Source organism: Manacus candei, unplaced genomic scaffold (genome assembly GCF_025592945.1).
Source record: "Manacus candei isolate 608988 ecotype Guabito, Panama unplaced genomic scaffold, ASM2559294v1 h1tg000015l, whole genome shotgun sequence".
Classification (NCBI taxonomy): Eukaryota; Metazoa; Chordata; class Aves; order Passeriformes; family Pipridae; genus Manacus; species Manacus candei.
The window spans coordinates 6719080-6735529 of NW_026138063.1; the positions used below are offsets into that span (position 1 = coordinate 6719080).

The window sequence follows — 16450 nt, forward strand, 5'->3', positions numbered from 1 at the left end:
TGCTGTGTATCTCTTAATCACCATTTGATAACGTACACTAGATTTACACTACAATTAGAGTTATTGTATCATCAAATAACAGCCTAAGAAAGTGATATTTCTGCAGTTGTAGGTGGGCTCTAACACATCCTCATTAGATAGGATAACAGGAAAACCTGGCAGGTTGCTGTGAATAATAATTCCCCAAAACATACCAATCATTAGTTTGATACCAGATATGATAAGTTAAAGGGAGCAGCTCATGCTCTGGGTAGCTCTGAAAAATGCTTAATGTTCAGATATAGGCAGACTGCTACATTTATCCATGGAAAACAGAAGTCTGGTTACAGAATCAATAAATCCCCTAGTACAGAAATATTGCCACTAGAGCTTTTATTTTTTCCTGTTTTGCAAGAAATCCAGACAAATATTTTGCTAGCATGTGTGCACATAGACAGTGACACCATTTTATTAACTGTTGCTTAAGAATCTTCCTTGTTTTAATGACCATGACCATTAAAAAAAAGGCAAATTACGTGACTCCACCTGGGAACGTGAACTTTTTTTAATTCCACCCAAAAAGCCTGAATATGCCTACAAGGCCTTTGGAAGGTTTTATTACCACTCCACTTTATATTTTTATCAGGTATCATAAAAATAATACTTCAGTACTGCATGTGAGACACAATTCCTCCCTGTTATGCTTTGCCACAAATACTGTGAGTCCCTCAGCCAGGCAAACCTGCTGCCCTCGACAGCTCTGTGATCACTGCCACGGTGACTCAGGTGACAGACAATCCCTGTAGCCCAGCAAAGTGCTGATATACTGAACTCTACCACTTCTCCAACTGCATCTGGGTTGATTAGGGCAGTGAGGCACCAATGCCCCAAGTCTTCCTAAGACTACATCCAGAGAAGAGTTCTGTAAAGCCTTTTAGAAACACTTTATAAAGGAGAACTCATAAAATAAATTAGTGGTTCAAGCATGCAGTGTATGACCCATGTCCTTCTGTTAGAATTTATGAGACATCAATTTTGATAAAAATGAATGTTTTCTCACACTTTAAAAAGATAAAAAGCTGAGTTTTCTTTAACTGTATCAACTACTTGCTTTAAACACTCCTACTTATTCTTTCACGTTGTCACTTGAGCGATGGGGGGTCAAAACTCTATCAGGCACAATACGAATGATCCCTCACGTTCTCCTACCTGACAATCTGCAGGTGGGAATTCTTTCTAACCTTCTGAATTTAAAGATAAACTTTTTTTAAGTTAGATGTATGAGGGGTTTTTTGCAGTATTTCAAAATAAAGTTCTCATTTTCTGGATTTTTACCCGTGTCCCAAAATTGCTACTATTTAAATGTGCCCTTTTATTTAAGATTCAATAATATATGTCAAATGTGAAACTGCATTAAAAAAATATCTGTAATTCTATCTCATGAACCTTCTTACTGATTTCTCATATAATCAGACTTTGTTGGTTTTCCTTCTAGCAATTTAAACCAAGTGATGCTTCTCATGTTCAGCTTTTAACTCTACTGCTTTGCTTTTAACCAAGAATACAGCTTAATCTCCAAATACTAAAAAAATAACTTTTCCTTTTCTCATCTGAATTGTCTTCCTTAGCTCAGGCGATAAATATTTGCATTCTGTACTTCAGCTTTAGTGACCTAATTTATGGCAACAGTCTCTCTCTTTTCATGCCAATTTGAGAGTATGAAGCATACAAGATGACAAAGCCAGTCTGAAATTTTCTCAAGAGAAAGAATTACAACCCTGAAGGGGAAAAGGAGCAAAAAACCCAAAACCCACAACAAAACAAAACAAAAAACCACCCAAAACCTTGGTTAAAATAAGTTACCGTCTACTTATCTGAGTATTCAGTCCCCAGAAACACCGATCCCAGCCCTGAGTACTGTTACAAAATATGCTGCAGATAAAGCCCATTTGTTGGTTTTGCCTAGAGCAAAGTAGTATTTAATTACTGAACTCCAAATCTCCTCCCCAAAGTCATATGTTGTGTGACCCAGGAGGCCGGGATTCCGGATGTTACAGCAGAGACACTAGCGACAATATATTCAGCATCATATTTCCAGGGCTATGGCTACAAGGCTTCACATTTCTATACTTTCTAGAGTTAAAAATACATCTTCCTGGACAGCTTTAGGGCATCTTGCAGTGATTCTTGGCAGCCATATTTTGTAAATCCCTAGGCTGACTAAGGAAACAGGGATATTTCTGGTACTGACACTTTATTCGACACTCTTTATATTCTTAAACCTTTTTTTTTTTTTTAACATTATTACAGTGCAACACCAGAAGAAATTATGTGTTTGAGGAAGACTCTCCTCATTTCCTGTAACAGAATAGCAAAGAGGTATTGTATATTAGTATTTTAAAGACTTTTCAACTTTCTGGGTAAAAATGAAAATAGATGTAGGTGGACTAAACGAGCTCCAGAGGTCCCCTTCCAACCCCATCCATTCTGTGATTCTATGACATCTCTTTCCAGGCACAACCCTCCTCTATGACAATTACAACCCTGTTGAAATGGATAGTTCTGATACACCCTTCTGCAGATGCAAATATGTTATTGCTTTAAAACTTAAAAGCCAAACTCAGCTGCTCAGAATATGTACCAAATATGCAGTAAAACCACTAGCAGTGAGTCCTGCCTCAAGTCTGATTACTTCATGAAAGCCATCCCTCCCTGACTCTCCACAAGATCCCAAGCCCACACATCATGTTTGGAGAAGGCTTTTAATCACAGAGCTCAAGCCCACTGATGCAGACAAACCAGGCTTAAATGAAAACTCACCAGACGTAGTAGTTCAAAAATAAAACTACCATCCTCTTTCAATACTTAAATAATTTTTCAGAATACCCCAGGATATATAACATTATGCAATTCTCCTTGATCAAACATCTAAACCAGACCGAAGGCATTTTGATGGGATGACCTTCAGGGTTAGAGTGTCCTACCTGTACACAGGCTCAACAGATGCTTATGGCAGCAAAACTGGAAATGTGGCATTTCTAAAACTGATCAGAAAGTGATAGCTCCTGGTTGATGACCAGAATTAGCAAAGTCACCAGGAGAAGCAGCAGTGTAGGTTTGTCCAGTATGGATTCCTTCAGGCTGACCTGCAAAGTCCAACTTCCAGGCTCTGTATGCTAAATATATCTAACCCTGTAACGGAGAGGGAACCACCAGACAAATGCCTGGCAATTCTCCAGAAGAGACACCTGTCCATCTGTCCCTCAAAAGGGAAAATTTTCTTATTGGAGGGGCCATCTTAGGAGCAGAGGTAACGTCAAGGAAGCTGAGGAGCTTCCATTCTTAGGCCATTAAAAGGATGTCCCTTTAGACAGAGTTACAGTCCTTCAGCAATAACGAATTTCAATAAATAAAGACTTTTGCAATCAAACTTTTAGACCCTGTCTCAAGAAGGCTTTGTGAAATTGCTCAGTGGCTTAAAGCACTAAGCACTAAAATAGCAGCCTGCTAATACTCTCTGGATGTAGACACAGAACAGCTGCTGGAATCAAGCACAAGAAAGGTGGAAACAGGAAGAAGCCTTATCTGCAACATTGTTTAAAATCCCATATATGCCTCTTAGGCATGTACCCAGTTTTAAGCATGCAACTATACAACTACTAATCTCCTGCGCTTCATTAAAGCCTTTGCAAAAAATTTAATTATGGATGAATGTGGGAGCACACCCATTAATCCTCGCTTGGATCAAACTGTGTAAAATGTTCTGAGAAAATAACGGATTGAGAAGAGCCCTTAAGTGAGTTAAAACAACCCCTGTCAAGAGCTTCTGCTGAGACTAAGGTGGGGAGGGGCAACATTCAAAAATGTTCTTCTATCTGTGAACATGCACCACTGAAAATAAACTCAAGTACTGCGGTTCAAGCTTTTTGACCAAGAACCTGTAGAAATTAAACAGTTAAACGCGGTTAAGGATCTCCATACCGTGCTAAGTTTCTGCTCTCAGCTGATTTATTCTCATTTTCACTGCTGGAAAACCCACCGAATAATGCGGCCTGATAAGTCTGATCAGGAACATTCCATTTTTTCCAATACGCTGTTCCTGATGTTCCCACAATAGATCATTCAGGGCTCTAAGGGACTGTGTCAATTGAATTGAAAGATGTGGTCGCCTGCTGGTACATAAATGCAAAAGCAAAGCTGAGGGGGTTTATTTTCAAAACAGGAGACATTGATCCTGTGACAGTGTTCCATTACCCCGACTTTATTTCTATTAGAGACAGTGATTACATCTACATCAATTGCTTGAGCTGATGGATATTGGTGCACTAACAGTGACACAGTTTTTCACTACACTGCTGCCCTGGATGCTGATGGCTTACAAAATAAGATTCATTCTGAGCTCAAACTAATGCTATCTATTTGTCCATGGAAAACTACTGAAATTTGAGCAGGCTTTTGTAATTAGTCAGTTTTCAACTGTCTGTGGTTTTGGTTTTTTTGTGTGTTCTGTAAATCTTAGGGTGAAGTAGTGATTAGTGACCATGTAGCCTGGAATGGATTCTATTTGTGACAAAAATATTAATATATTAAATATTAAAATATTTACATTGCTACCTGATGGCACTAAAAGAGCAGATGTAGTTCTCAGAGGCATCTGTGGAAAGGCACTCCTACAATGGCAGCCCTTTCTTCACTAGGGATTTTTTCATACAGCTGCATAGACTCCTATTCCCTTTTCCTGTACTGTGACCCTTGTGCAGTTTCCATCCACTGCACTTGCTATCTCTCCCAAGCTGGTGATCCATCTTCCAGCTTTCATCTCCTGATCTGACATACGATCTCGAGCCTGTGGTCACGCATCTGCCCTGGTTTTCACCTCCTCACCGTGCACTGCCTACACATACTCTACACTCCTGAATCCATCCCTCCATCAAGAGAGTGATGGCTGTATCTGTACCTCCTTCAGTCATTTCTTTTTCTACGTTCTTCTTTCACTGTTTTTCCATTACAAACTATGAGCTGCTAACATTTCTCACAAATAAATTCCGCTGGTTGAAAAAAAAATTCAATTCATCTTCAACAACAGTGTTTTCTAGTCCAACTAAACCCTGCTCATTTTATTTGTCCTTGTGCCCTGAGTCATGTCCTGAAGTGCCTGCAGGAGAAAGGCCTTTGTCTGACTCAGGTCAGTGTACTTACCACAGCGGTTTCCCTCACTCTTGATAAGGAAGTGTTTTTAATGCTGCCATAACATCAACTAATTGAGTTGGAGTTACACCTGCACACAGTAACTAAGCACAGAACCTGTCAGAATTAGCAGCACCTGGATCGGTGCAGAAACTGGGACCAGAGCATGCCTGCCAGAGGAACCAGTATCTTCTCCTGGGACCCCTCTGCACCAGGTCAACATCTATAATTTAGCACAACATGGGGCACCTCCTTGCATACTGCACACCTAGAATCCTTGCATAACCAAAAGTAAAACAAAAAGACTCCCAAATCTTGCTCTGTGGTGTCACTGGGTACTTGCGAGGCTGAGCCTGCAGGGACCCAAGCAGCCTTGTCTAGGTGTTCCCAGAGCATCCAGATGTACACCAATGAACTTTGTTAGAGTCCAAGTTTTGAAATAGTGGCCACCATTGCCTCATGGATTTGCAATAGGTTTTTTGGGAAACACTAGATTTTAAGGTTTTATTAAGGTTGGTATCATTACTCAGGTAATTATCCTAAATTTCTGCAGGTCTTTGGGGACTGGTTCGTGTTTCCTAGTGAGCAATCAAAGGAAAACTAAAAACTAAACACATTTACATTGTTCTGGGCACAGTCACCTTCATGAACATGACCTTTTCCAACAAAGGATTCACTCATTCATTTGCCCTGCCCTTCATGTATGAGCCTGAACACTCGCCACAGCTTTTTCAGCACCTACAAAGCTATTTTCAAGTGCAGGTGTTATTTTCAGCATAGAATTTGACAGAACTACTCTATAAATAATACTGACCACATAAATGGAGCAAGAGAAGCATCTCCTGCAGAGGAAGACCCAGAGAAAGATGCTGTGTGTGTGTGTGAGCATCTTCCCCAACTCCTACAGTATTTTAGAAAAGACCAGGGATCATCAGGCACAGCACATAACTTCTGCAGTGCTGGGGATATAAAAATACGAAAAAAAAGAGACAGTAACAGAACAGGTGAAGAGGCTTTGATCTATTCTAAACGCAAATAAACTCGGCTTATTTCCCCATTGTTAAGCCTGGTCTTTTATGCCTTTCCCATGAGAAAAGAAGTTTTGGAATTATGTACTCTGGCAGCATCTAGTTTGGGAACAACAAATAATTTTTCTGAAATTCCTTTGTGAGTGCATGAAAGCTGCCAATTCTTTTCCTGAGGCAGATGTCTTGTTGAATAGTAACAGTTCTGAGCACTCTGTTTCTGAAAGATGAAGGATGAAATGCAAAACCCCTCCGAGACAACACCACAATGGGGTGAAAAAAAGTGGAAAAAAACCCCCCAACCTAACAACCTCACAGGACACAGAGAAGATCCTTCAGTTACAATTTATTAAAATTTCAAGTCAGGAAAATATAAACTGTTAACAAGAGAAGGTAAAATTTCCAGCTTTAGTGGCCATTAATCAAGAGCAACTATGTCAGAACCTGCTACTTACCGAAGAGGAGGCCAGGCTTATTTATTTATTTATTTTTAAATTTGAGATGAAGAAAAACCAAAGAGTGCCCTTTGGATAGGGAAAACAATGAATTGATTATATTAACAATGCAGGGGTTTGTTGTGGTTTTTTAAAATAAAAAACCTTGAATACTTCTGGCTACTTGGAAAAAGGCCAGTACTATTCATGAGCTATGGATTGATGGCAAACAGGTAGACTGGTATTTATGAGCATTAACAGTAAAAATACACGGTGCTTTAGACAAGTTTTTCTCTATTAATCCAGATATTAAACATGTTGAGAATCTAACTCGAGTTGGACTGCAGAATTTGGTATTGAAAATATGTGCTAACATTCATTATATTTAGTGTTCAAAGTTCTCTACAGCCATGAAACACATCCTAAAGCATGGAATAAATTAAATGTAAACTGACAGGTTCTTTCTAGCCCCAAGATGTTCACCTTGAAAGATTTAAAGACGTGTAATTCATGACTGACTGCAGCATTATGCATGAATGGAGAGTTTTAAAGAAAGCTTAAGAAAGTTTACCCTCAGACTAAAAACCCAACTCTTTTCTTTACCCAAGCATTTTCACATCCAGCCCTGTTCACTAAAGCAGCCTGAAATGAGCCCGTGGGACTCTGCAGGTAAATAACCATTATGAGTTGAGGATCTCAAAAAAGAAAAAAAAAGAAAAAAAATCCCCACTTTTCAAAAAACCCAAAAGTTATAGATAACATGCTTCTGCAATTGGTCATATGCATGTAAAAACAGAACAACATGTGAATCTACTTTAGGTATGTCTGCTCTCACTCTCCTCCACTATCCCTGCCCTACTAGGCTGCAAATCTGCAAAAAAAAAAAAAAAAAAGCCTCCTTTCCTCATACCACTCCATCAATGCCACCTACAACACCACTTTATCTTACTCCTAAATGAAACCAAATGCAACACCGGTATTAAAAAGTGCAAACCACAGCTCTGGGTCTTTAAAAAGCCATTTTAGAACTCCAGCATTGCAGTGTCTGAGGACAAGTGACAGAAATCAGTTACCAGTGTAAACAAGTGCAAAATGGCAATATGAAACCATCTTCACTTAGGCTTTATTTTTTTAATTAAAGATCAATTAGCAGAAAAAAAAAATACTAAATCAGAGATTCCTCAAAAAAAAAAAAGAGTACTAATGAAAATTAATTTAATGCTTACAGATTTTTTTTAGGAAAAGGACCACTGAAGTGGATCAGAAACTAACTGTATTTACTTTGGCACCTCAGATTTAATTCCAGGTGAACCTTGAAATTAGGTAGCTAAATTTTCCAGAAGCACTTAGATGACTTAGAAGTCTTATCAGAATTATTTCTAATGAAGAACGGGATGTGAAGTACTTGCCTCTTCTGGCTTCCTAACACCAAGACACATCTCTTAAAAAAAACATGAAACAAATTAAGAAACAAACACTGTCTGACAAACACTACTTTTGGTATTCAAAAGAGGCAAAGCTGCTCTTATCTGTGAAACTTAAATCAAATATTACAGTAGGAGTTTAATACCCATGATCTGAGCCCTGCTCTGGACACTGGGCACGGCCACTCCTGAGCAGGACCGAGTGCAGCTGCAGACAGCACGCAGTGATTCACTTGGTGTGACACAGCACCATCATCCTACTTATCCTGTTTTCTATTTACAACCAAAAGTAACAGAAATGTGAGACCAATGTAAAATTCCCATTTTTCTTGCACTGCACTACGTACTAACCTGCAGTACAGGTGTGACCTACCATGAAGTAACAGAGAAATAAAGCAACAGCAACCCAAGCAACCCAAGAGCTGCAGCACTGGCCGAGGCAGCGGGGAAGGAGGAGTGTGTGCCTGAGGCAGCCCAGAGGTGGGTTATAAGGGCTCCTGGGGCAAGTCAGGAGGGCAGAGTACTGCTTTACTGTTATGAAATAAAACACTGGGCATTCCTGGGCCACCATTCCATCACCGTTGGTCTCTCAGGGCTGTCACATGTGGTCTGGGAGGCAGCGAGGTGATAACCAAAGATCGAGGGAGAGGCAGTGCTGTGACAGGAGACAGGGAGGTGACAAACAAAAAATGAGAGAGGCAGTGCAGTGACAAGAGACAGCGAGGTGACAAAGAAAGAACAAGAGAGAGGTAGTGCAGTGACTTGCTCAGCCCAGAGCCCCCTGTGAGACTGGACACTCAACTGCACAACACGTTGAGCTGCAGCCATGAGACCCTCACACAGGACATGGGTAGTTCCAAGAAAAACACCCTGCCCCCAGTAACTCTGCAAAAAGGGACAGATTGTTTTCCAAGCCTGCAAGCATCTCTTTCCTTAATTTATACAATTTTAAGTTTCTCCTGCAGTAACCACCTTCGGTGCAGGCATTCAATCTCTGCATCTCTACATCCTACTCTGTACCACACCCCAAATCTGACTGTGGAAGTTGTCATGAGCAAAAACTATACTGTCTAGGCATTAGTGCTATGTATTTTGGCAGAGAATGTCTCCATCTATATCAGCTATGCCCAAAGTTCAATGAGAAACAGTTTTGGTTTTTCCCTTCGAGCATATGTATTTGATGAATAACTCACTCATGCCTCCAAAGGTTGTCTAGACATTAAGCTGGTCCCCCTTCTGCCTTCAACATCTGCTTATTTTTTTCTCTAAATGAAGCTGTATCAAGGGTCTTTTGGCAGAATGTTAAGAATAGCATATATGCTGAGGTGATATGCCTAGAAAACATGGAAAAGACATGCAATACTGTCATCATCCTCGACTAGATTTTCCATACCCTGAAGTATACCCTTTCTTTTTTTTTTTTTTCCTGGGAACTATTCCAATATCTGAATCATCAAGAGCAGTTTTTTCTTTTACAGTATGCCCTGAAAAATAAAAACAAGCTTCTTTCCTTGCCTGTAGAAAATGGAATATTTTACCTAACTCAAATTATCCTAGACCAAGGACAACTTTGAATGAATGCCAAGTTCTGGTACTTCATCAGCGCTTAAGTCTAGAGGCATATTTATACTGCTGCAAAGGAAAAATTCCCAGAGATTCCATGAACATGCCTGCCATAACACAGCCCCAGACAGCTCCTACACATTGCAAAGTCACCTGTATCACCTGTATCTCTAGAAGCAATTGCACTGTTGATCTTTAAGACTAAAGCAGTGTACCAAATGTTCCTCTTGCTAATTTGGCACTTTACAGAGGGTCTGACTAATAAAAGGAGCCTGAACACATCTGTAGAAGAACATGTAAAAGGATTCAAAAAATATACTAAAATGCAGCTTAAAAGAACAGTGTTTTGCTTTTCTGTACAGCACATGGGAGATAAAAAAGCAGCCTGTGGTATATAAAGTTTTTGTTTAGTGAAGGAATCGTCCTTCCAAACTGTATGCAAAGACTTGTGTGAGTGCCTATACCCACACATAAACATTAAAATTTAAAGCTGTTGGCTTTGAACAGTAGAAGCAGGAGAGTCTACTGAAGAAACTCTTATCAAATGGGTTGAAAGTCACAAGGGATCCAATTAAGATAAAAAGTTCAAACCCAGGACATTTCCTCTTCTTTCTGACTGCTTAGGCCAACATTAGACATCTGTTCTCACTAATTTTTTAATTAGTCCCCTCTGCAGTAAACTATTCAAAACGTGACGATATATCATGTGTCCAATAAGGACCTCTCTCCATTAGAAGGTGCTATTTTGAATTAAACTGAGTCCTCTACTGATGTGGTTGGAAAACACAATCATAGCTTTGTGTAGAGAGAACAGTTTTGCTTAGTCAAGCTAAAACATCAGCAGAAATGGAAATACACCATGTCTTGTAACTGCAGGCCACTATTACACAGGCAGCTGCACTGAAATGATCTTCAGCTTGTCCCACAAGTGACCTCTACTCTGTCTTTTGCAGAATTAAGCAATCACAGTAACTACTTCTGCTAGCTCAGAGTTAAACAAATTAGATAGGACAGTCTTTCAGAAAAAGAAACCCACTGTCTTCGGTTGTCTTTACCTTACCTCAAACACTGGAATAACAGATTCTATGCATGAAAAATTCTGCTCACCCATTTCCAGTAATGGGAGCATTATTTGAAAATAAAGAGATGATAGAGAGGAAGAAGTCCATGACTTCTCCAGATGACATTATACTTTAATAAGTACTGCACAAATTGCTCACAACATTTTGAAAAATTTTCAGTATTTCTCAGACTCCAAGGAGCTCCCATCATCTTTCTTTTCTTAAAATATTTATAAAGCTGTGATGTTTTTACTTTGCAGAATTGCCATTTAACATTCTTGAGTGAAGCTACTCAAAACTTCCTAATGCCATTTCTCCCATATAAATCTGAAAGCCCATTTTCTTTCACTCCAAGACTAACAAACTCTAATGTAAGCCTACATGCATGAATAGTGCATGCTCAAGGCATTATGCACTTACAGGGCTGGAAATCATACAGTGTGAACAGTACCATGCCCAACTATTTTAGATAAACCAATCTAATGCAACAACAGAAGGGGAAATGGCTTCAGTCTTCACACCTACTCACTCACAACTTCCAGTACTCTTCTGCTTCCTTAATTCACCAGCCTCTAGAGATTTCTCAAGCAAGGCCCACCCCCTCCCCAATATCTCCAGCACAGAAAGACCTGGAGCTTGTTTTTTAGTTTGACCACGGAATCCCATTGAGAAGTTCTCATGGTATCCCACCTCATTTTTAGAAAGTATACATAGATACAGATCAATCCAGAAGAATATTTAAATGTATTCTGGTCCCATTGACTGCAATTGCTTAAGTGATGTGCTGGAGCAGAGCCAATACAACATTACCCTGCAAGGCCACAGAAAACATCAGCAATACCCTTTTCTCTACCTTGTGGGGTCTACTTGCAAGATAAGGTTTTTTAAAAACAAATTCCCTCTGTCTTTGAATGCCCTCTATAGACCTAAGACAGCACACAAAGAGAGTTTGCCAAAAACTTTAAGGGAACGTGAATTAAAACCAAAAAAATGGGGGGGGAGGCGAGAGAAGAGGGGGGGAGAAAAGACATCTGCTACACCCACAAGACATTTGTTAAATTACAGTAGATATTAAAAATTCTACAGATACAAATGTGGTATCAGTTATCTCCTGCTGAAAGAACAAATGCTCAGTTGTGCTCTTGCACAATACTTGAGCATGGCTGCTGGTGGACTGGTGCAGAATGAATTTTCCCTTTCTGAGAAGAAGTAAAGGTAATCTCAGCTCCCTTGTAACCCCAGCCATGGAGAAGAGAGAAGAAAATATGTTTAAAGAAAGCATCCAAAATAAAAAAATTATAGAGGGAGTGTAGTTACATGCATTTAAAGAAAATGATTGCAAAATTGTGACTGTGCAGTACACTTAAGAAGAGACAAGTAATACCACATGGTCTGAATATTTGCCCTCTGAACCACATACTTGTATTTTCCTTTAGGGTGACAAGACTTCAGCACTTGAAAAAAGCATACTATAACCAAAATACAGTAACTTTCCACCGTTTTTTAAAAACTGATACACACCAAAGCAATAGTGACTCCCCATTTCCAGGAGACAAAACAGTTTTTACGGTGTGTTTTGACAAAAGCTCTATTTATTAATATTTCCATGCTGTGAATTGATGTGTTATATCATAATAATTCTCAACAAAATGAATATGGATTTACACATGAGACACTAACAGTTCCAAAAGGAGCTGTTAATAAAGACCATTGAATAAAAGAACACTTAAATGTAAGGATTTAGTGAACTGCAGAAACCAATACCTAACAAATACTGTAAGTGAACGTAATACTAAATTGTACCAAACTATCAGTCCACTTGTATGACAAATAAATAGATAAATCATTGAGTGTCCTTACCAGAACTACTCTCTGAAACCCCACAAAATTGTGATGTGGCAGCAGTACAGCCCTTGGTATTACACCACCTGTAACACAAACCATATTATGATAGTTTCTATCAATGTTTATTTTAAAGGATGAAAAAAGGATAAAAGCTATTTTTCTACCAGTCTTTTTACTGAAAGAATTACAACAACATTCAGTTTCCTACTGATAACAATATATGCTTAGTTAAGAAAATAAACAAACAAAAATTAAAGACCATCTTTTGATTATTTACATGAAATTTATTTAAAAAACAAATTACAGGCACAGTTTCAACTCTATTCTCTTGTCACTGTGTTAGCTGAAAGCAAAACCCCACCTCAGAACAGAGCATTAGCTTCAAAGGAACTTCTGTTCTTTTTGTCTGCCCACACTGACAAAGGGGAACTTTATAAGAATCCAAATTAAAGTTTACAAATGGGTAAGTATTGATGCAGAAGTTTATTGCAGCGTTAGCCAATACATACAACTAAAATGATTCAATAGCAAGATAAAAATTAGGAAACATAAGGCCATGATCAAACAAACAAACAAAAAAAATTTGTTTTCAAAAGTCATCATTTTTGAGCTGAATTTAACACCAAAAAAATAAAAAGAGCACATTATATGAAATAATCCTTAAAATACCCTCATGAAGTTAATTTCTACAGGCAACTTCAAAACTTAAAACACTCCCTACAAGTACATTATGCACCTGTGATCAGAATAATTACTGATCCTATATTTGTGTAACACAGTGATTCCCACCACCAATACTCATTACAGATTAAATCATTAGAGTGATCTTATGTAAACTAAGGGATTAACAAGAAAAGGTTTGAAGGCAGAAGCAGAGGAACACTGTCTGGGCACCACAAGAAAAGAATCCATATATCAAAAGTAATGCTGTTTGAAGCAGGACATACTCAATAGTAAAAAAGATAAAACCCTGCCTCAAATGGAAGAGGATCTGAAAAGCAACAAGCAATTTTCTAAATACTAAACTCGAGCTACAAAGGCTCATGAAATACATTACAAATAATACCGAAACTTCCCAAACACCTCCTTAAAACAAGGATTAAAACCAAGGAAGGCAACACATGCCTTAAACAGGATGTAGCATTTCAGACTTTCCATCATCCTAAAAGTAACCACTGACCTCTAAGAAACCCTCAGCTATTTAGTCTGTTGCTAAGCTGAATAAGACTTAAAAATGTTGTTTTCCTTTTCTGATTGAGGAATCACAGGGTATTTAGGTCTGCAATCATTTTCCATGTTTAAATTCCCAAGAGATTCAAGTAAACTTCTCTCTCCCTCCCTCCAGCAAAACCTCCAACAGCCAAGTGGACATTTGTCACCAAGCCACGGGAAGAGCTCTGGGTGAGAGATGGGAGAATGCCACATGCACTGATGGCACTACACTATTCCATGTACAGGGATGGCAGCATTTAATTAATATTTAATTCACATCTACATATCAACAGTTCTACTTTTCAGAACAAGAAGACATAAATACACTGTTGCAGAGGAGTCAGAAATAGATGCTACAAAGCATCACTGTGAGATCACCAGTGCACTCAGAATAAAGTCAGTTTATTCATCACTACATTTCCGAGAAAAACATTCCAGTACCACCACCCTGGATTGGAAAAGTATCCTGGTCCTCTCTGTAACACTTACTGACAGTAGTTCACAAGATAACTGAAAAGGTCCTGACCCCATATTAATGTAATTTTAATCCTCTGCTAGGCAATCATGTACTGCTTTGATCATTTCCATGAACCTAACTGTATATACCAACTGTACTGCTAAAATTTAATTTGGAAAAAATAATCAGAAGCAAAGTTTAAAACACTTATAAAATTTTAACTCTAAGTGCAAAAGGTCATTAAAAGGGGATGTTGATCCTCCTGGCTGAACAAACAAGACGAAGCAGTAAGTTTCAACACTTCCATGGTTTGAACTTTGTACACTTTATGTTTACATTAAGTACTTTTCATTCATTTGGAAGAAACTCTGTTTCAAGTAAATAACCAAAATTCCCCCCAAAATGATGCCAAACAGGAGAAAGAATCCAGAGGCCCTAAAGGAGGGCAGGGTACCACCACACCCTCAACAGAAGCTGCTGTAAGAGGAATTCCTTTCCTCTCCACAATTCCCCAGAGAGCACACAAAAAACACAACACAGAAGACCAGAAATTCACCACTGTATTAACCTCCAGCAGCAAAGCTGCTCACAGTTAACTCATTTGCCATGGGATGGAGAGGGCTGAGGTGCATAGCAAGAATTAAATGCATGGCCCAACTTATCGGGGCTTTTAAGAACAACTAAGGGACAAAAGTAATTTTTCAGATGGTTCCAACAGTCAGCTACTTCTGCAGGCACTTACAGAACATAATGTGACTATCAGAGAATCCCCTAAACTATATTTATCCTGAAAACCTTTTTAACCTGTTTCAAGTCAACATATGAGTAAAAGCCATTGCATGTGTGGCAGAAGCACACTACATAAAGAGAACATGTTCTTTTTTTTTTTAATCTATGTTAGTGACATGAGCAGAATTTGTAGCAAAAAAAGCTTCACATACAGTGAAGGATGTAGGATAAAAACTTTGAATTTAATTATATTCCTACCAAGCGATGTGATGAAATGAAGCACATTCCACGGTGCTCACCTATAATCACAGGGCATAATTTCCCTTACTATATCCTCACTCTTCAGATGTGAATTGCTTCATAGTTACATGCTCAGTCTTTTATTTTTCTTCCAAGATGACTATCTACATTTGTTTTAGGGAATCTGATGAGAATCAGACTGCAAAACTAAAGTCTCATCATAGTTTAAAAAAAAAAAAAAAAAAAAGAGATGAGCAGGAGGGAAAGGCCTAAGAGATTTACCAGCCTCAGGGGGAGGACAAGAACAGAAAACACTGCAAAAATGTGCATGATTTTGAGAACCAAACATTTTCTCTGATGCTAACAGGCAGGCTTAACAACTGTATCTGTTACTAAACTGCTCACACTCCATAAGAATTTCTGCATCGTGAGCATGAAATCTTTCCCACTGCAGCTTAAAATATCTATGCATTTAAAAACCATATGCAAAAATAGACATTACTTCCCCACTGCAAAATTAATTACAGAGCAGGAGTTTCATCTCACTACCATCAATACACGCGATGATGCCGCATGTAAACACACTGCACTTGTTTTGGCAAAGGACAGCAACACAAATGGTAAAATTTAAAGGATCCTGTGAAAATGTCACTCTCTTTCCTGAAGTGGCTGATTAATATGAGTGAAGGTGGAGGATGGGAACCTGAGAAGGCCATGCTGGATTAACCTGCCACTAGAGCGTGCTCCTCGATCAGCACGGAGCCCATTCACCCATTTCATGGGTGGGGTTTTTTCCACAACCTTTTTCATTTTGCTGACAGAAAGAAACACAGGGAAAATGTGTCCAGTACTTCTCTGAATTAAAGGATATAGCTATCCACACCAGACGGACTTAATTTCTTCCAATGACAGCTTTGTTTGCAACCCTCCCAAGCTTTGGGCAGCAACTTCTATTAGATGTTCTTCTCTTCCACCTCTTGTCACCGAAATCCTTATTGCTATTAGATGGGGACTTCTTAGGTCCCAATTTTTAAATTAAACACCCAAAAAATCCACAAAAATACTCCCAAAATTGGTTTTCAACAAACAAACAAATAGCTTTGTTTTAACGACTGTCTGGCGTTTTTGCTTGGTTTGATTTTAAACCATGTTTAGTTAGGGAAAACAAGAAAAAAAGTAAATTACGTGGTCATAAACAGTACTGATGGGCATTTTATAAATTGAATATGGCCCATCACAGAGAGAGAAATTATCTACTTTTAGGAAGTATTGTTTACTGCTGTCTTCCCCACCA

General features: G+C 38.8%; 1 protein-coding gene across 5 annotated transcripts in view; it reads right to left on the bottom strand.

The window, feature by feature from the left end:
* TBL1XR1 (TBL1X/Y related 1) overlaps positions 1-16450 on the bottom strand; it is a 110576-nt gene that overhangs the window by 26178 nt on the left and 67948 nt on the right. For 3 of the 5 annotated variants that reach the window (XM_051782286.1, XM_051782283.1, XM_051782284.1), the window contains exon 3: positions 12534-12601. The exons of the other annotated variants lie outside the window; for them this stretch is intronic. The gene's annotated coding sequence lies outside the window, so the exon portion shown is untranslated. The remainder of the gene's footprint in view (positions 1-12533; positions 12602-16450) is intronic. 5 annotated transcript variants of the gene reach the window in all.